This window comes from Sinocyclocheilus anshuiensis, unplaced genomic scaffold, assembly GCF_001515605.1.
Source record: "Sinocyclocheilus anshuiensis isolate Anshui unplaced genomic scaffold, SAMN03320099.WGS_v1.1 scaffold556, whole genome shotgun sequence".
NCBI lineage: Eukaryota > Metazoa > Chordata > Actinopteri > Cypriniformes > Cyprinidae > Sinocyclocheilus > Sinocyclocheilus anshuiensis.
The window spans coordinates 151749-172544 of NW_015555729.1; the positions used below are offsets into that span (position 1 = coordinate 151749).

At 43.0% G+C, this 20796-nt stretch overlaps 1 long non-coding RNA gene across 1 annotated transcript in view; it reads left to right on the top strand.

Moving 5' to 3' along the window:
- Window positions 1-11534, top strand: part of LOC107672807 (uncharacterized) — a 19875-nt gene extending 8341 nt beyond the window's left edge. Inside the window, exons 2-4 of the long non-coding RNA XR_001632345.1 lie at window positions 5496-5507; window positions 7124-7130; window positions 11522-11534. This is a non-coding gene — a long non-coding RNA (uncharacterized LOC107672807). The remainder of the gene's footprint in view (window positions 1-5495; window positions 5508-7123; window positions 7131-11521) is intronic.
- The last annotated feature ends 9262 nt before the right edge of the window (window positions 11535-20796 follow it).

Genomic DNA, 20796 nt, shown 5'->3' on the forward strand with positions numbered 1-20796 from the left:
GGTCGGTTTAGCCAGTCTGTCTGCTTCCTGACCTGGGCCCCAGTTAGTCAAGTACAAACTCTAAGACTATATGCCATATTTCTAGAGAGAAGAGCGGCACCACCCCTGGAGGGATGAAGACCATCTCTTTTCAACAGGTCAAGTCTGCCCCAAAAACTCAAAAACCCAAAAACACAGTCACTCAGTCGCCCTGCTGCAGAGGCATTGTAAGCGGAACCGAACAATGTACAGGACTCCCTGAGCTAGTCACATCCAAAGCCGTATCTAGAGCCCTCACATTCTTTCTGTCCTCAATTAAAGTTTGGATGCGTGTCTCTAATTCTGAAATCTTCTCTGTCAGCCTAACTTTTGTCCCTGCATTTATCACATGTGAATCCCTCGTTGCCGACAGAGAGAGATAAACTATACATGTGGCAAGCGGGGCAAACAACAATAGCAGGAGAAGAAGCCATTACTCACCGTGATTGATGAATGATTCTTACCACAGTTGTTTGATGAACTTGAGCGGAGCGAGAGAGAAAATAAACGGAACGAGAGAGAGAGAAAAAAAAAGGCACGAATGGAAACGCTAATGACAAGCTAACTGGTTAACGAATGCTAATGCGCTGCAGGTGCGCTGCACTCGCGGTTTTAGAATAAAAGTGAACAATCAAATTAATCAGATTAAGTTGATAGATAATATCAGAAATATGGTGGGAATTAATGTTTGATGAACTTGTGAAAAAACGGAGCGAGAGAGAGAAAAAAAAAAGAAAACCGCAATAGGCGCGAATGGAAATGCTAATGACAAGCTAACCGGCTAACGAATGCTAACGCACTGCAGGTGCGCTGCTCTCGCGGTTTTAGAATAAAAGTGAATGATCAAATTAATCAGATTAGGTTGAAAGATAATATCAGAAATATGGTGGGAATTAAGTTATATTTTATCACTTTAAACAACAGAGAGTGATAGTATAGATAGAGATTCTACAGAAAAGCGAGGCTACACGAAGCTACAATCACAAACCAGCAGTACGGCAGACAGGAAGCAGGAATAACACTCTACAAAACAACAAAACTGTACAGCACTGTATAATGCTGTACAGTTGCTTTGACACAATCTGTAATGTTAAAAGCACTATATAAATAAAGGTGACTTGACTTGACTATGGGATGAGAATAGTTTAAGAGTGAGGCGTTGGGGTGGAGGAAGGATGTCAGATGCGGACACGTTTTCTATGTTTATTTACGCTTTTTTTGAATGAAAACAACGTATCCGTGTGGTGCAGCTGACAAAGAACAGCATACGCTGTTTGCGTTCAGTGGATACTTTCCAAAATGGCGTTTTGGTCATGCTTCCCTACCGACTTCGTGGTTAGGAGCAATCGCAGCAACATAGACTTTAACCCCCTGGGGTCGACAGTTCCGCCAGCGGAACTTTTTGCAGATTTGAATGATGACAGCGAAAAGAACTAAAATTCTCCTTCATACTTGACCATACATATAAGAGTAATACAGCATTTAAATCTGTAAAGGGTCTACTTTTATTTGTGTACACTCACAATATCAACAACTTTTCCAGGCCCCAAAACACCCTCGGACCCCAGAGGGTTAAGGGTGGAGGGAGACAGCCTTCGCTCCAAAAAGGACAGCACAATTCTGATCGGGCATCTTTGGGAGTTTTCTCGATGAGGCGTAAGCGTGTCTTGTAGTCGGTGATCTCACCGAAGTGATGGTGTCCATGTCCCGTCCAGGGACCAGACATGACGTTTCCAGAGGTCTGGACACGCCTGCTCCTCGTCCTCCCTGATCTTGCACAGATTAAATTTGTTAAAGGATTTTTAGGCTGCATTCATTAGGTCAATCGGAACCGGGAACACTTTCCATAACACCCGATGTACTTGCTACATCGCTCGAAGAATGGCATCTACGCTAATATTAGTCTATTTATCTCTTATTCCGAGGTCACTGTAGCCACCAGATCCAGTCTGTATCCAGATCAGATGGTCACTGCAGTCTCTGGAGACCTGTTCCAGGGGCACTCCTGCCCGGAGAAATGCAAGGTATGCCACGGGGTGAAGGTTTGGCGGCAGGCCGGTGTGACTTAGACCCGGTGAGTGCCGCATTGCCACGCCCACCTTGGGACTTGGCCATGGAGCCAGTGTTGAAGCGGTCTCATATGAAACAGACCCAGCGGCGTGACTGCTGCTGCAGCTGCCCCAGGAGCCTCTGAAATGGTTTCAGTGGGACAGCCGTCCTGCTCTTGAAGATATTCAGGCAGTTCAACACCGACTGAGCACGTTCCTGCATGAAGCGTGCTGTCTGTTTGACCGAATCCAACTCCATACCGAGAAAAGAGATCCTCTGGATTGAGGAGCGTTTGCTCTTTTCCCAGTTGACCCGAAGGCCCAACCGGTGAGGTGCGAGAGCCAGTCAGGATGACAGGGACAGTCCGAAAGGCAGGACCTTGTACTGATATGCCTGTCCTTTCGAACGTGAACTGCAGCACTAGTCTGTGGTGCGGAAAGATTGACACATGAAAGTACGCGTCCTTCAGGTCGATTTGGCAGAGGGTGCATGAGTAGGGCCTTTGATGACACTCTTGAACCACCCGCTGCTGCCTGCTGGCGAGAGAAGAGGATGTGTGTTGTCCGGTGTTTGTCCGTTCGCGACTCTCCATGCCCTCATGGGACCCAGAGACAGAGAAAATTGCTTTTTTGTTGAGATTTTTGGAAACAAGATTCTCCACCCGGCCCTCCTCCGGGGGAGGGAGAGGTGCATTCACCATCCCCCGAAGAGCAGTTCCCCCTCTCTCTGGGTTGCCCGTCCCGGGGCCTCTTGCTCTTCTGCTCACCGCCATGTTTGACGGGGGCCTGGACGGGCGGGGCGGCCTGCCTATGCCCAGCTCCATGGCGCTGCTTGCTCGAGGCAAGACAAGTACCTACAGACCCGAGAGGGGAGGCACCGTTTGCCCTGCCGGGTGGAAGCGGTATTAGGACGCAACTGCATCGCAACCGACCGCTCCACCGGGGGGACCCCCGTATACCCCCTAGCTGCAGCACCGTTGAGAGTTAGCAGGTCAGTTTCCAGCAGAAAAAGTTGCCATCCACGACCTGGTAAAGCCCTCATGCACCTCCGGGAAGAATGGCACTGGGGCGTGGTGCTGAGAACTAGCACAGGCCACCCTGAAGAACCAATCGTCCAATCTTGAGGGCTCGGGACACGGTGGAGGTCTAAACTCGAGCCTTACCCTTACGGCGGCCCGGGAAAGAATAGTCGTCATTTCCGGATCTGATTCAGGCTTTGCTACAGTCCCCGAGGGCAGGAGTGCAGCCAAATCTTCCTCTCCAGAAAGCTCCAGCTCACCCTTCGATGGAGCAATCGACATCCGATCGTCAGGAGGAGCGCCGAAGGATACTGTTGGTACGCTCCTTGTTGAGGGCCACTTTCCTTTGGCAGCTCAACTGGTTGCAGAGTGCAAGAGGAGCGATGGTCCCCCAAGGGTTGGTTTCCTGGAGGGGTTGCCATCACTGTTACCCTCAGACTGCCCGTGCTACTGCCTGAAGTAGCCCCCGTCTGACAGCCACCATGATGAGAACTAGATCGAGGCAGAGGCAATGGAGCTCCACCCCTTTTGAGGTAACAATGAGACCATGACTCATCCACGAATGCCACCTCAGCGTGCTTAATGCCCAGACACATGAGGTAGCGATTGTGACCATCACCCAATGCCAGGTAACGACCGCATCCAGAAATGCATGGGTAATATGTTGTCTGTAGCAAGACACAATGTCATCTTTACAAAGACTCACCCGTGAATGCTCTTTTAGGGAAAAAGCTCTTTTAGTGCGCTGAAGCGCACAGGGGAGATGGCCGCCTGCAACACAAACATGGGGTAGGGCAGCCTGATGTGTGCAACCCACTCGACAAGGGAAACCACCTGAAGCACTGAACCGCCAACACCAAGAGCTCTTAAAGAGCGCGCTGAACTCGTTCAGTCTTCTCTCAATAGAAGTCAGGAGCAGAACGAATATAAAAATATAACCAATAATAATAATGATGATGATGATGATAATCAAATATTATGGGAAAAAGACAATCAGTTAATGGCTTTACAGGACTGTAGGATGGATAAAAACGTTTTCTTGTAAAGGCCAATTTTAGTTTATGTTTTTAGGACTACATATTCTTTAAACATTTAGTCATGATAAACTTCATTCGAATGCTGTCTAGGCAACATTGCACGCACAGTCTGTGGCCTATAGCTACCTATGGTTAATATAATAATTTCTAAATTACGCACTTTTAGAATTCTTAATTCAAAATAAAATATTAATGCATCACTTTCTTGTAATCACAGGTTGCTATGGTCACAAATGTTTGTTACGCATTAAACTAGAAAAACATTCTTATTACTGTGATATATTTTTACATTTATGTTGCCAAAAGAATTGCAGCGTTGTTGTATGCTTTATACAATTAGCTAAAACAGTGCAAAATTAAAAGAGTGCAAAATGAAAATAGTACAAGAAGCATCACATAAATTAAGTAGGTATTCAAAAGTTTCTGTCTCTCTTGCAGACGCGTCTTTTTAGGTCAGTTTCTTTGTCTGTCTCACGGACGCACCATGTCTCTCATAAAACAAAACAAAACGAAGCAACACTGCATATTATACTACATATAATGCTAGTATAATGCATGCCATTGCACGCCAACTGCAAAAACCAAACCAAACGAGGCATTTATCCTGAAACAGAGTAGCGATTTACACCTTCCACCCCCTACGATGAAGCTGAACTGCCTGAATCCCTAACCCCCTCCGACCGGACTGAATTCAGTCACACAGCTGGATAGCCTAAATGCCTATTCACAGTGAACGTGAAAATGCGGCGCGATGACACTTTTGAATCTAAACAATAGATCTCTATGGGGCTATTCACACACAAAAAAAAAGTGAGGATATATGCTCAAACAAATATCGCATGTGGATATGGCAAAAAAACCCAAAAAACTTAGGTTTAGTGCAGAAAACCTACTTCCGACCAGGGGTGCATTTCCCAAAAGCATTGTGCGCTAACTATGGTTGCTAGTTACATTGAACTCTTTTGGTAAAAACTGAACTTGCTACCATAGTTTTTACCATGGTTTTGGGAAACACACCTCAGGTTAGGTTCACAGAAGAGTAAGTTACCATGGTAACTGACCCTGAGTATAAGTTACCTTTCTTTCAGAAATGGCTTGACTGCTTTCTCGGTTTGATAAACCTCCCATTCTGAACGGGCCTCTGATTTATTCTCATATTGTGTTATTTATAGCAGGGTGTGAGTTTTTGAACAAACCAGAGGGAGGATGTTTTGATTTTTTTCTTTCTTTCTTGAAAATATATCACAAATCACAGTGGAGCTACATAGATTATTTTTGGCAGCTGTTACAGAAACATTTTTACAGTTAATATTCTGATTTGACCTTGAGATTAGAGAGCTTCTATATTTGACCACTATTTATTTTACATTTAGGTCCATATATTTGTACACTGACACAGTTTGTATAATTTCAGCTCTGTATGCCACCAGAACAGAATTAAAAATAAAACAATCAAGATGAAATTGAAGTGTAGACTTTAAGCTTTAATTCAAGGGGTTGAACAAAAATATAACATAAAATGCTTAGGAATTGCAACCATTTATATACACAGTCCTCCCATTTTCAGGGGCTTAAATGTAATTGGCCAAATAAATAATAATAATAATCATAAATAACATTTAAATTTTTAATATTTTGTTGAGAATCCTTTGCAGGCAATGACTGCCTTAAGTCTGGCTGCTTTTGCTGTATGTTTTGGGTCATCATCAGTAGTTATATCCAACACCATTTGTCAGATTGGTGATTTATGACCTGATTTATGACCCCTGTCAGCGTTGATTGAGAGGTTGTCATATGTCAAATGTGTACATGATCAGATTTATGACCTGATTAATGGCTATATGACCCCTCTGTCACCCTGACTGCCATGTCACCAGGGTATTGTCACCCATGACTGACATGACAGTGGGGTGTGTAAATCAAAAGATCAAACAGATGTTAGATTGACTTTTGGGTTACACTTTATTTCGATAGTCCACTTTAGACATTCTACTAACTATATGTAACTTTGTAACTACATGTCAACTACATGTCAACTAATTCTCATTAATTTGCAACTACATGTCTACTAACTCTCAGAGTAGACTGTTAGGGTAGGTTTAGGGTTAGTAGAATAAGTTGACAAAGAAAGTGTTAGAAGATATTAAGCAGACAGTCTACTAATACTCTACTAACTGCTAGTTGACATGTAGTTGCAAAGTTACTTACTGTTAATAGAATGTCTAAAGTGGACTATTGAAATGAAGTGTTACCGACTTTTGATGTATTTATGACTGTATTTATGATGTTTTATATCTTACCTGTGCCATGGGGGTTTTTATGGCGTTGTTCCTTCCTGACCAGTTTTCACACCTAAAGACCCTACCTACATCCTGAAATGACATTTTAAATAAGGGTTGGAATATAGTTATTTAAACACAGAAGATAATCTGAACTCTCCTGTTACAATGGCTGCCGCTGCTCCAAAAACTCCTAAAACCGCTAGAAGAGTGATGTGTATTTCACCAACAAGAGGACCTGTTGAAATGAGAAAGGAACTGACTTTTGCACCAAGGAAAAAACAAGGAGTTAGTTTGACAAAGTTTCTTCATGAAGAGATGAATATGATGACTCGTGATTTCTCAATGTCTGGTGATCGTGTCGGGAGATATGTGTTTGACAAAGTGATGCGGACTGTGAAGCTCTATGCTAAGGATATTGAAGACAATTTTACAACGCAGGACCCCTGTCTGGTTTTCCCTGCCAAAGACTGGTGGTTATTCTACAACTACGTCTGGAGAGATTTGAATGACTGTGGTGACTACCCTTTGTACATTGCAGAGTGGGATGGTATAGTTCCTGACGCAAGATTTCGTGTGGTTGGGGATCACAGTAAAAAGTTACCAGATGACTGTGTCTACATTTTCTGCTGCAACGACAAGACAAAGATCCGTGAGCGTGTGAGGCCTATTCCTGAAGCTGAACACTACATACACTATGACATGAAGTTTTTGTTTCAGAGGAAAGATGTTCATATAATTGACAATGTTTTTACATCTATTGACAAGATGTTCAGATGGTGTGATATGTATGATCGTTACAGCTCTGTAAAGGTGACATTGTTCCACCCTGAACAGGGCGTTCCCAAGACCCCAAACCACCTCTTATCTCCACCCACATATTACAGCCATTAAAAAAAGTCTGCAGATCAGAACACTCGCTACATTCATTTCTCATTTCCACGAATCCTCATTGGCCTGCTGCTACAGCAACAACCCCGAAACCCTGCCAGCAATGCCTGATGCCTGATGTACATCTCTAGAGACTCTCCCACAAACCTACGACAACGGTTGGTTGGATAAATTCTGCATGGAGCTGGGGTATCACAACCTGACCTTTCTTACAACACCATACGACAGTACTGGTGCGGTAGCTGGAGCTGCGGCCTGTGCTGGCATCGATGACATAGACGGATGAATCCACACTGATGCATTCAAAATCATAAAAGCAACTATTGTGGTCATACTGGAACACCTTATCAACAAAAAGCTTAAGGAACTCTGTCTGGGTTGTGCAGTGGATCACCCTAGTCAACTTAGACACTCCTGTTTGTTTGAACCCAGCGCCTATTTCTTTGATGCATACTTTGAGGAACTACCACGTAATCTGGTAAAGCCAGAGCTTAAACACATCATAGCTCAAGCGCTGAACCGATTCAGTTTAAGGATTAATCCTCAGAGGATCCAGGGTTCGGTCGATGCTATTTTGTGCGAACTCCGTGACAAGGTTTACATTGTGGAGAAGCTTCGTGAGATCAGAGAAAAAGTTGTGGATGTCGCCAGTGAACAGATTGTCTATGACGCAGTGGACTGCTGGAAGGGCGGTGCACACACTGGACAAGTATAACATCGCCATGGGGAACGGATGGTGTGTTAATGTTCTGACAAAATGTATATTTAGACAACGTATTAGATGTGAAATGACCAACTTATTCTACAAGATCATTGATGACAATCCTGATGTATCCTTGTGTTGATGTCAAACGTTTTACAAACCTCAAGAAACAAATGGCAGTTGTAAGAGCAATGTCAAATGAGTGGACTGATGTCATGCGTATGTGTATTAATGCCGGTGTGTGGTGCTGATTTCAAGAAATGATCAGACTAATGTTTGTGAGATTATTGAAACACTGGTTGACTACATGATTGAGAAAAAAATGGTAACGTGTGTAAAGTTTCTTCAGTACATTGATGATGTTTGAAAACTGTCGGATTCTTCTTGAAATGCTTTTTTTTTGATAAATAAAAACCAATTCACTTAAAGCCAATTTGTTATTCTTTTGTAGACTCTGGAGTGACAATATGTCCGAACAGATACTGAAAAAGATTTACTATACCCCTTCTAACCCCGGATCTTTAGGGGGCAAAAAGCGTTTAAAAGATGCTGTTTTAAAGGAAACCAGTGTTCGCTTAACTCATAAACAGATTTCAGACTGGCTAGCAGGCGAGGATGTGGTGAACTACCTCTAGCTCGACCGCTCTCCTATCCGTATTTTGCTATTTTAAAAGACCGGTTGTATCGAGTGACCCAAGACACTCAGTCAAAACAAGATACAACCCAATTGTTAGTACCAAAAAGCCATCGGGAAATGCTTTTCCAGGCGGCTCACTGTAATCCGATGGCCGGACATTTGGGGCAAGCAGCAACACTGAATCGTCTAATGACCCGATTTTTCTGGCCGGGCATTCACGAGAACGTGCGCAGGTGGTGCGCGTCTTGTCGTGAATGTCAGCTGGTAAATCCACCGGCCTCCCCAAAAGCACCTTTGCACCCTCTTCCTCTAATGCAGGCCCCCTTTGAAAGAATTGGTATGGACCTCATCGGGCCATTAGAGCGATCGGCACGTGGGCATCGCTTTGCATTAGTCCTAGTGGACTATGCAACGTGATACCCAGAGGCAGTGGCCCTCCGCAGCATTTCCGCGAAAAGTGTAGCGGAGGCCCTGTTTCATCTAATCTCCCGGGTGGGAATCCCAAAAGAGATTCTCACTGATCAAGGCACGGCGTTTATGTCACGGACTCTCCGCGAACTTTACGAACTCTTGGGCATTAAATCGATTCGCACCAGCGTTTATCACCCACAAACAGACGGTCTGGTCGAACGATTTAATCGCACATTAAAAACCATGATTCGGAAGTTCGTTCACGAAGACGCCAAAAATTGGGACAAATGGCTGGAACCCCTCTTGTTTGCCGTGCGCGAGGTCCCCCAAGCCTCCACGGGGTTTTCCCCCTTTGAGCTTCTCTACGGACGTCAGCCCCGCGGGGTGTTGGACGTCCTACGAGAAACTTGGGAGGACGGACCTTCGGACAGTAAAAGTGAAATTCAGTATGTACTGGACCTGAGAACAAAACTCCACACTTTGGGGCGGCTCTCTATGGAGAATTTGTTTTGAATGACTGTGGTGACTACCCTTTGTACATTGCAGAGTGGGATGGTATAGTTCCTGACGCAAGATTTCGTGTGGTTGGGGATCACAGTAAAAAGTTACCAGATGACTGTGTCTACATTTTCTGCTGCAACGACAAGACAAAGATCCGTGAGCGTGTGAGGCCTATTCCTGAAGCTGAACACTACATACACTATGACATGAAGTTTTTGTTTCAGAGGAAAGATGTTCATATAATTGACAATGTTTTTACATCTATTGACAAGATGTTCAGATGGTGTGATATGTATGATCGTTACAGCTCTGTAAAGGTGAAATTGTTCCACCCTGAACAGGGCGACCCCAAGACCCCAGACCGCCTCTTATCTCCACCCACATATTACAGCCATTAAAAAAAGTCTGCAGATCAGAACACTCGCTACATTCATTTCCACGTCTCAAGAATCCTCATTGGCCTGCTGCTACAGCAACAACCCCGAAACCCTGCCAGCAATGCCTGATGACAGCGCTACATCTCTAGAGACTCTCCCACAAACCTACGACAACGGTTGGTTGGATAAATTCTGCATGGAGCTGGGGTATCACAACCTGACCTTTCTTACAACGCCATACGGTAGTACCGGTGCGGTAGCTGGAGCTGTGGCCTGTGCTGGCATCAATGACATAGATGGATGTATCCGCACTGATGCGTTCAAAATCATAAAAGCAACTATTGTGGTCATACTGGAACACCTTATCAACAAAAAGCTTAAGGAACTCTGTCTGAGTTGTGCAGCAACGCCATACGGTAGTACCGGTGCGGTAGCTGGAGCTGTGGCCTGTGCTGGCATCAATGACATAGATGGATGTATCCGCACTGATGCGTTCAAAATCATAAAAGCAACTATTGTGGTCATACTGGAACACCTTATCAACAAAAAGCTTAAGGAACTCTGTCTGGGTTGTGCAGTGGATCACCCTAGTCAACTTAGACACTCCTGTTTGTTTGAACCCAGCGCCTATTTCTTTGATGCATACTTTGAGGAACTACCACGTAATCTGGTAAAGCCAGAGCTTAAACACATCATAGCTCAAGCGCTGAACCGATTCAGTTTAAGGATTAATCCTCAGAGGATCCAGGGTTCGGTCGATGCTATTTTGTGCGAACTCCGTGACAAGGTTTACATTGTGGAGAAGCTTCGTGAGATCAGAGAAAAAGTTGTGGATGTCGCCAGTGAACAGATTGTCTATGGACTGCTAGAAGGGCGGTGCACACACTGGACAAGTATAACATCGCCATGAGGAACGGATGGTGTGTTAATATTCTGTCAAAATGTGTATTTAGACAACATATTAGATGTGAAATGACCAACTTGCTGTACAAGATCATTGATGACAATCCTGATGTATCCTTAGCAGTAAATGGATGTGGTGTTGATGCCAAACGTTTTACAAACCTCAAAAAACAAATGGCAGTTGTAAGAGCAATGTCAAATGAGTGGGCTGATGTCATGCGTATGTGTATTAATGCCGGTGAACCGATTTCTGTAACTATCAGAAAAATACTACACCTAATGACTGAATGTGGTAGCAGCATTAGAATTGCTGACATTTTATGTCTGTGTACTTATGTAACAGACCTATGTGTGGTGCTGATTTCAAGAAATGATCAGACTAATGTTTGTGAGATTATTGAAATACTGGTTGACTACATGATTGAGAAAAAAATTGTAATGTGTGTAAAGTTTCTTCAGCACATTGATGATGTTTGAAAACTGTCAGACAGGAGCATCCCTGTCCAGCACAGAGGTGAACCGAATGCCCCTGAACTTGGGAGGGCGCCGGGCGAATTGAATCGCTTAGCCGAGTCTGATGGTTCTCATGAGCCAGCGAGACGGCCTGGGGAGCGCTAACCAGGCTCCCAGCGACCGAACAAGCGGGACCAGGGAAACCACCGACGTACCCGCAGTGGGGCAGCGAAGTGGAACACAGGGACCCAACCCGGGAGGCCGTGCGTCCCAGGGTGGGGTCTGAGTGCGCGGTGCGCCACTTACCTGGCTCCACAGCTGGGCAGAGGGCTCGTGAGGAGGCATAGCGTCCCTGAACCGGACCCTGCTGCCCATAGGCGAAAGGAGAGGGGGACGGCCGTGTGGAGCAGGCACGACACACAGCGATCATGACCATCAGATGAAGCCAGGAAGCGTTCACATCCAGAAACGCACGAGCGGGAAGCCATCTTTAAAAAGACGCCCGTCGCTCGTGGAGCTCTTTTAGATATTTGCTCTTTTAGGAAAAAAAGGAAACACTCTTTTAGAGAGAGCGCTGAAGCACCCAGGGGAGGTCGCGGCGAGACCGCAGAATGGCAGCTGCAGCACGCCGAAGATGAGCAGCACTGAATGGCAACCCCCGCTGACGCGCCGTAACACCAACGCTAGGCTGTCTCTTTGTAGACACTCGCGGAGATTCGTCCTAGTAGAAGGCTCGGCTCCGAAGCGAAAAGCTGATGTGCGTTTGCACGCGCTCTCCTTTTATACCCGCGCTGCGGGCGGGGTGCGCGTGGCGAAACACACATGCCAACTGTCATTGGCTTGTTTAGTTAACACTCGAAGGTGATTGGGCTCTCGGGCGAGATCCCAATTCGTCAGTCACGACTGACATAACGTCGAACGTGACTGACTGAAAGGGAACTCTCGTTCCCTGAAGGAGGGAACGGAGACGTCACGTCGGATGACCGACGCTCTCGGGCGAGATCCCAATTCGTCAGTCACGACTGACGTAACGTAGAACGTGACTGACTGAAAGGGAACCAGAGTTCGCTTAACTGATAAACAGATTTCAGACTGGCTAGCAGGCGAGGATGCATACACGCTACACAGGGCAGTTCCACTAAAATACAAGAGGAACAGGGTTTTTGTTTATGGCATCGACATGCAGTTCCAGGCAGATCTGGTTGATATGTCAGCATATGCCAAGGAAAATGACAACAACCATTTTCTGTTGACATGCATAGATTTCTTCAGTAAATATGCATGGACACGTCTGTTAAAAAACAAGAGTGGGGTAGAGGTGGCTAAGGCTTTTGAATCCATATTGGCAGAGGGTCGAGTACCACAGAAACTACAAACAGATAAAGGAAAAGACTTTTTTAACAAGCATTTCCAAAACATAACAAAAAAGTACAACATCTTATATTTTGCAACAGACACAGAATTAAAAGCTAGCATTATCGAGCGCTTTCACCGAAGCTACAAAGCTAGAAAGTTTAGGTATTTAACAGCTACAAACTCCAGACGGTACATCGACATACTTCAAGACCTCACGGGTGGATACAATGCAAGCTATCACAGAAGCATCAAGATGAGACCGATCGATGTTTGCAAAGAAAACGTATCTGCGGTGCTACACAACCTATATGGGACTAGGGGTTCACACAGCATCAAGGCTGTATTTAAGTATAAGACTGGTGACACAGTAAGAATCTCTAAAGTAAGGGGTCCGTTTGCAAAAGGATATGAGAAAAACTACACAGAAGAGTTTTTCACAGTAAAAACATGTATCCCAAGAGATCCTCCTGTCTATAGACTCTGTGATTATGATGGAGATGTTATCGATGGGGTTTTTTATGAGGAAGAATTGCAAAAAATATCTATGATTAAGAACAAAACGTTTAAAATAGAAAAACTTTTGGACAGGGGACGAGAAGGTAGATCAACAAAGGTTCTGGTCCAGTGGACAGGATGGCCTTCAAAATTCAACACATGGGTGAATGAGAAAGACGTGGTAGACGTGCAGACGCCATAAAACGAAAACACGCAGAGGTGTGTACACATTCATTTAAAAACAATCATGTCTGAGGCTGGTTTTTACTTGACGCTCCCCTGCAATGCGTCATTAGCTGTTTATCCGGAAAATACTATTTCTAGTTATAGAACCATGCTGGCAAGAACTATAAACCTAAAAGGAGAATGGGAGGTCGGCTTGATCGAATTTGAATACCCCAAATCATGGTACACATTTCCGGATGAAGACGGTGCATATATTGTTACAAGGGGTCAAAACACACAGGAAGATGATGAGGAACAAGTGTCTGAACATTACGCTGTTGGTGAAGGGATTAAGATTTACATCAACAATGGAAGTCGAAGCATATCAAAGCTATGTAACACACTAAAGACGGGTTATTACGAGGATGTCCTATTTCTGATTAGAGAAATAAACACAACTTTACCTCCCGGGACGACCCTCGGATATGATCATGTAAAAAACAGAGTCTTTCTAAAGGCCCCTCCGAAGATGTCTCTGACGTTTTACGGGAAGCTAGCTGTTATATTAGGGTTAAACCCCGGGGTCGGTATAGAATCTACAAATCAAGCTAATGAAGACTATGGCAGTGGAATCACAGCTGTGACTTATGCCCCGCATCAAGCTGACATAAACGGAGGTTTCTACAGTTTGTATATATATACACAGATATCATTGAATATCAATCAGTTGGGTGATGCGTACGTTCCACTACTGAGATGTGTACATATAGACGGTGAGAATAATAAGATTGTCAGTGTTAGATACGATAAGGCACATTACGTACCGATCAATAAAACAACCATTACAGATATAACCATAGAGGTAAAAGACGATCAGAATCAAAACGCACGTTTTACTTACGGGAAAGTGAGTGCTAAGTTACACTTCAGACCCGTGAAACATGGTGTTTTTTAAAAAATAAATAATGCCGTATTCCAACACTTACAAAATGGATCCTGAGCGATACGTGGCCTATTACCAAAATCAGGCTGGTAATGACCTCCCTGGTTATGCAGGGGGCGGTGTTATGTATGGAGCTGGTTTGGGCAGTTTATTCAGGGGTCTCTTTCGAATGGCCATACCATTACTAAAGCGTGGATTCAGCATTGCCAAGCCTCATTTTAAATCAGCTGCAAAAAACATACTAAGTGATGTCGTTAGCAATACACTAACACACTCCTTTAACAACAATAACGCTCAAGGTGGATCCGGAATAATGGTGATGTCTCGCAAAAGAATGTCTAGGCCTCCGGGAACCAGGAGGAGTGGTCAAACACAGAAGAAAAGAAAACACACTCCTAAGAAGACCTCAGTCATAAAATATAAGTGCAAGGAGACAGCAAAACGTGTTACAACAGCAAAGTCAAAGAGATCTGTCAAAACAATATTCTAGATCATGGCCTTACTACACAACATGTCAGAAGAATGTATTAAATCTGAACTCGACCTGTTCACAGTGCCTCTGACACAAACTGCTATTGAAAAAAATGCCTATATAGAGGTGCCACCATTATCGGCGATTTCAGACACAGCACCTTTGGAGTTTTTTATAGCAGGGAACGGTGAGGATTATGTTGACGTGAGCAATACATTATTATTTTTGCGGGTCAAAATCACTAATCCTGATGGTACAGATATTGCCGACGGAGCCCCAGTGGGGCTTATCAACTATGCAGGGGCAACAATATTTTGACGTGTCGTTGGGTGATCGTCTGATATCACAGAGCACAAACACACATGCTTATCGCTGTCTTATTGAGTGTCTGCTTAATTATGATAAACATACACTGGAAACACTTTTCTCTGCTGGATTGTTCTATAAAGATACAGCTGGCCACATGGATGCGGCGGACCCCGCTGGAAGAAATCATGGTCTGACAAAGAGAGCAGACTTTACCGACGCCAGTAACATTGTTGAGCTACTAGCACCCATTCACAGTGATATCTTCTTTCAAGAAAAACTGATGCTTAATGGTGTTGACATTAAAATTCGCATGACAAGGGGTAAAGACGAATTCTGTCTGATGAGGAGCGATGCTATTGCCTATAAGCTAAACATCCTGTCAGCCTCACTATTTGTGAAAAAAGTGAGTGTCTCACCTGCCGTGAGACTGGGGCATGCACAAGCACTACTCTCAACCACCGCTAAGTACCCAGTCGACCGCGTGTGTGTGAAAAACTTTTCAATTCCACCAGGATCACGAGTCTGCAATCAAGAAAACTTATTCTTAGGAACTCTACCAAAATCTATTGTTCTGGCTATGGTTGATAATGACGCCTTTATAGGGTCATATAATAAAAACCCATTTGCATTTAAAAATTATGATTTAGAATTTTTATCTATTTATCTGGACGGGCAGCAATTCCCTGCAAAGCCTCTGCAGCCTGATTATGGGAGCGGTTCTGCAGTGCGTGAATTCTACCAATTAGCTCTGGCTTCTGGAAAACATCTCAAAAACCATATGGGGGCCTGTTTCACAAGACAGAGACCTTACACTTTATAGGGTCATATAATAAAAACCCTATATATTATATAAATAATAATTATTATAGAATTCTACCAATTAGCTTTGGCTTCTGGAAAACATCTCAAAAACCAAGCTCTGTCTATTGATAGAGAGGACTTTTTGCATGCTTACACACTCTATGCGTTCAATCTTACGCCAGACGAAGGTTGTGGACAACACGTGTCGCTTATCAAATCTGGGAATATTAGACTTGAAGGGCGCTTCAGACAGCCTCTACCCCGCACAATTAACCTTATTGTCTATTCTATTTTTGACTGCGTCATTGAAGTGTCAAACCGACGTCAGATCTTGGTTGATTACTATTAATAAAATAATAATGAACACGGTCCAGCTTACGGCTATCATGGATAAGATTTCATGCAACACCCATTTTCTCGGTGTGCTCCCTTGCGACTATTTACTGCAAACACCTTTAAGAAAATTACCATCATCAGTTATTTTTAACACGCATGCGGCAAATCTCCCTGGTGAACACTGGCTTACCATCTACATAAGCGAGGAAGGCATTGGATATTTCTTTGATAGCTTTGGAAATAAATATGACGACGTCCGTTTTCCACCAATAATCAACGATTTTCTAAAACTGAATTCTAGAGTGGTACAATATTCCACCGTACAAGTCCAGGATTTTTCATCAGACACCTGCAGGCAACATTGTGTGTTCTTTCTCTATCACATGGCAAGGGGCCATGATTATGATTATGTGTTGAAGCTATATAGTGATGATTTTATTAACAATGACAAACGTGTGTCTGCTTTTGTAAAAAAAACTAAAACAATCTCAATGTAATGAAAATGTTTTCAAGTGTGTTCAATGAGCATCTTCATAACTCTCCATAAAAAAATTTGCATTGTTGGGATATATTTGTCTGGCCAAAATACCGACCTGGGTGGCGTCTTTTGAATTCTTGAAGAGGATCAGATCATTTGTGTTCAAACTAATCGTTCTGCTGGATTTACCTTGAAAAAATAAATTATGTAGAATGTAGATAACATTAAAATTTTTATGATGTACATAGACTGTGAAAAGTTTCTCGATCTCCTTGTTATTGGATGCTTCCAGCATAAAATCGTCATTTGCGACAAGAGAGGTTTTATTGACAGGGAACAAAACATCATCATCCAAAGTTTGTGGAATCCCTTCAATAAATTTAATATTATTATCATACATCTTCAACAAATCATCATACAAAGGTTGCCATACAGAATAAATGAAAACAATATTGTCAATTTTTTTAGAAATCAACTTTCCAGCATTTTGCAACAGCATTTTTACAAAAAACGTTTTGCTGCTGTTGCTTGGCCTGCAGACGGGTGAAATGTTTATGTCTTATGTTTAATATTTCTCAATTTCTGGATCATTAGATTGTCTTGTTGGGGTACTTTGGTCTACTCTTTGTTTTTTAGAAGATTTGGTTATTGGGGGTGTCGATTTGGTTTTAAAATAGTTAATCGTATGTCCAACATAGTGATTTGGGATCATTGAATACGGCATGTTTAAAGTGACAAATGCCTCCAGAAACTCATTCCACCCAGCAGGTCTCCGTTCATCAAGAATCTTTTGCGGTGCCATGACACTTTTAACTAAATCCAGCATGTGTGAACCGGTTCTACCTTTAAACACAAACTCGCCCGACTCTGTCCAAGAAGCAACGTCTTTGGTTTTAGACATTTTATCCAAAATGTAGTCAACATTTTTTGCATTCCTCTGCGGAACATTCGTCAAAACATTGTCTGCAACAACATCTAAAACTTGATGTGCTCGCAAATCTTGGGCGCTCACACCCGTAGTCACAGTTGGTTCTTCTTTATCAGTATGCTCGGATGATGAAAGTAATAATGTTAACGTGTTGGTCTCCCTGTCTGCTAGCTTAGATAATGTTAAAAATCTCTGCAATACAGATGTGTACATCTTTGCCTTTTCATGTGGTTCCAGATCATTCCTGTGCAAAATACCTATTATGGTCATATCAAGATCATTCTCCACAACCTGATGTATAGACTCACGTGCGGTACCAGTCTTTAGTTTATCCAACTGTCTCTGCGGAACCAGGTACATTTTTTCAGCATGTTCCATCCCAGACATTATTTATTCATTTATTCATTAATCAAACTGGTTATAAAAGGGACTGCAACACTTAAAAGAGGAAGAAGAAACCCTCCTTGTTGGTTAACCAAATGTCTCTTTCTTTTGACTCCGGCTTTTCTTATCTAATTTTGATTTCAGTTTTTCTTCTTTTCAGCTTCTGGTGTTGCTGATGTGTGAGTGGGATATTACAGTGGAGAACATTAAGAGCTAATTCGCACAAACATAAAATTAACTCGTCTGTGGCAGCCTGTAAAATAACACGTCGTTGTTTGGGAGTTGCTTTTAATAACAGCTTTAAAAGAGAGTGGTTTCTTAAAAGTCTCGCAGACATCTTTTCCCAAATCAGCAAAAACAGAGTCACTGTCTTTTTTTTTTCTGGAGGTATACAACAGGATGTTGTGAAAGTAATGCAGTTCTGAGACGATACTGTTCTGGGGTCTTTGCTTTATAATCAATCAAAAGGTAGCCGTAAGGGGTGCCGGTGGCATCTTCATAACTCTCCATAAAAAATTTTGAATTATTTGGATACATCTGTTTAGCTAAAATACCAACCTGGGCAGCGTCTCTCGAATTCCTGAAGACGACCAAATAATTTGTGTTCAAACTAATTGTTCTGCTGGATTTACCTTGAAAAAATAAATTCTGTAGAATGTAGATAACATTTAATTTTTTATGATGTACATAGACTGTGAAAAGTTTCTCAATCTCCTTGTTATTGGATGCTTCCAGCATAAAATCGTCATTTGCGACAAGAGAGGTTTTATTGACAGGGAACAAAACATCATCATCCAAAGTTTGTGGAATCCCTTCAATAAATTTAATATTATTATCATACATCTTCAACAAATCATCATACAAAGGTTGCCATACAGAATAAATGAAAACAATATTGTCAATTTTTTTAGAAATCAACTTTCCAGCATTTTGCAACAGCATTTTTACAAAAAACGTTTTGCTGCTGTTGCTTGGCCCTGCGATAACCATTGAAAATGGACACTGGAATCGATTGTCAAACCCTTCTGTGTCTCGCACACCCCAACCAAAAACGTTGTCAGAAGCCATATGGAATTGTGGTAAAGTCAGGGAGCAATACGCGCTTATCGTACACAACTTTGAATTTCTTTACAAATGACTTATTGTGTAATGTCAAATCCTTTTTATTCCTCACAATAGTGTCGTTGTGTGCAAGAATATGTCGGCTATCGTCCCGCCCCCTCACATAATGATTTACAAGCCCAATCATTGAATCTAATGTGATGGCTTCGGAGTTTAAAGCGTTAAGCGTTATGCCTTTCACTTTCACACATACCTTACCCTTAGCTGTTACAAAGCCATAACTTTTCGGTCCGCAAGAAACAAACTGGATAATGTGGTCTTGGGGTCCAACTTCATCAGTAAGATCACCGAGATATGGGCCTAGTGGTGGTTCATATTCATCTTCTTTTGATGTAAAGACAACACTGTCCGTATCACAATAAAGCAGTCTATCACCCAGCCTATCCATGAGCTCGTAGAGTTCTAAACGTGTATGGGCTGTTGTAAAAGCACCGATAAAGACATTGATGTCGCGAGTCTGGGCAGCTTTCCCATCTGCGTAAGACCACTGAACAATTGCAACTGTGTCTGACACAAATGAGAAATGTCTGATGTCGTGCTCAGCGCCAAAAATGTGTTGTGCAAACTGTTCTGGATCTGTAATTATTTCGGTTGTTGGCAGTCCTTCACAAAGGCAGAACCGCCCCCATAGCGAGTTTAAGACCAATTTCATTATAGACCTACGTGCAGGGTTCGGCTCGATCTTGTCCACATTCAGCTTAATCCCTTCTTTCTCAAAGTAATCTCTGATATAAGACTCTTTGTCAGCATCGGTCACCACATCTTTTGGAAACCCCGAACTCTCCTGTTTGAACTGTAAAAACGTTTTAACATAATCACAGTGTATCTGATCGCTGGGGAAAATGCCAGACCTCATTGAGATTTACTACAACATAGCCTTTTTCAACTGCTTTTAACACTTCGATGCTTACCCAACAACCACTAATGACTCTTTCCTCATCAGTGTGCATACATGGCGGTGTCTGGTTCTGTTGTTCTGCACACAACCTACAAAGTGTGAAAGACAGCATCCCCCCCCACCCACGCGATACGGGAGCACGGGGTGAAGCAGTTTTCGGGGCGGTAGCACAGTAGCCTTGACAAGTCCATAATAATTTTCAAGATTATCAAAATCTTTGAAAATTATTTGTGGGTGCCCTATTGGGAATCACTTTGTAGCCTGACAAAATGGGTAGAGACTTGTGAAATCCACGTACCGTATGACCTCACCTTCCGCCACCTTGTGGTAAAGTTTGAATGCATTAGTCCCGCCATATAATGCCCCCTGAGGTTTCAATCTCTCAGGTTGTTTGTAGGTGGACATAATGCAATCACGTCAGCATCGGATTGTTTAGCGCGGTTCCAGCTACATTCCCACTGAATCTCTGTTTGTAAATTGTATGCATGCTGCAAAATTTCAATCTTGTCATCAAACTGTCTTTTGAGAAGACCATAAGGCACTTTCAATAATGGATTTAAATCGTTGGGATTATAAGAACGCTCACAGCCGTGAAAAAAACACCCTGCAAACTCTAATGCTTTTTTATTTGTGCCATTGATATAAAAACCATCCACATAATACTTGCCGAATGACACCTCACCGTGATTTAGTGCATGTTGAACAACTACACAACATGATTTACCGATATGTTCGAGTATGTTTTGTTCTGATTGATATATGCGTTGTTGTGTGTCAATGCTATTGTGTCTTTTGGGAGGTAGTGCGTTTTATAGATAGCCATGCAAGTGGA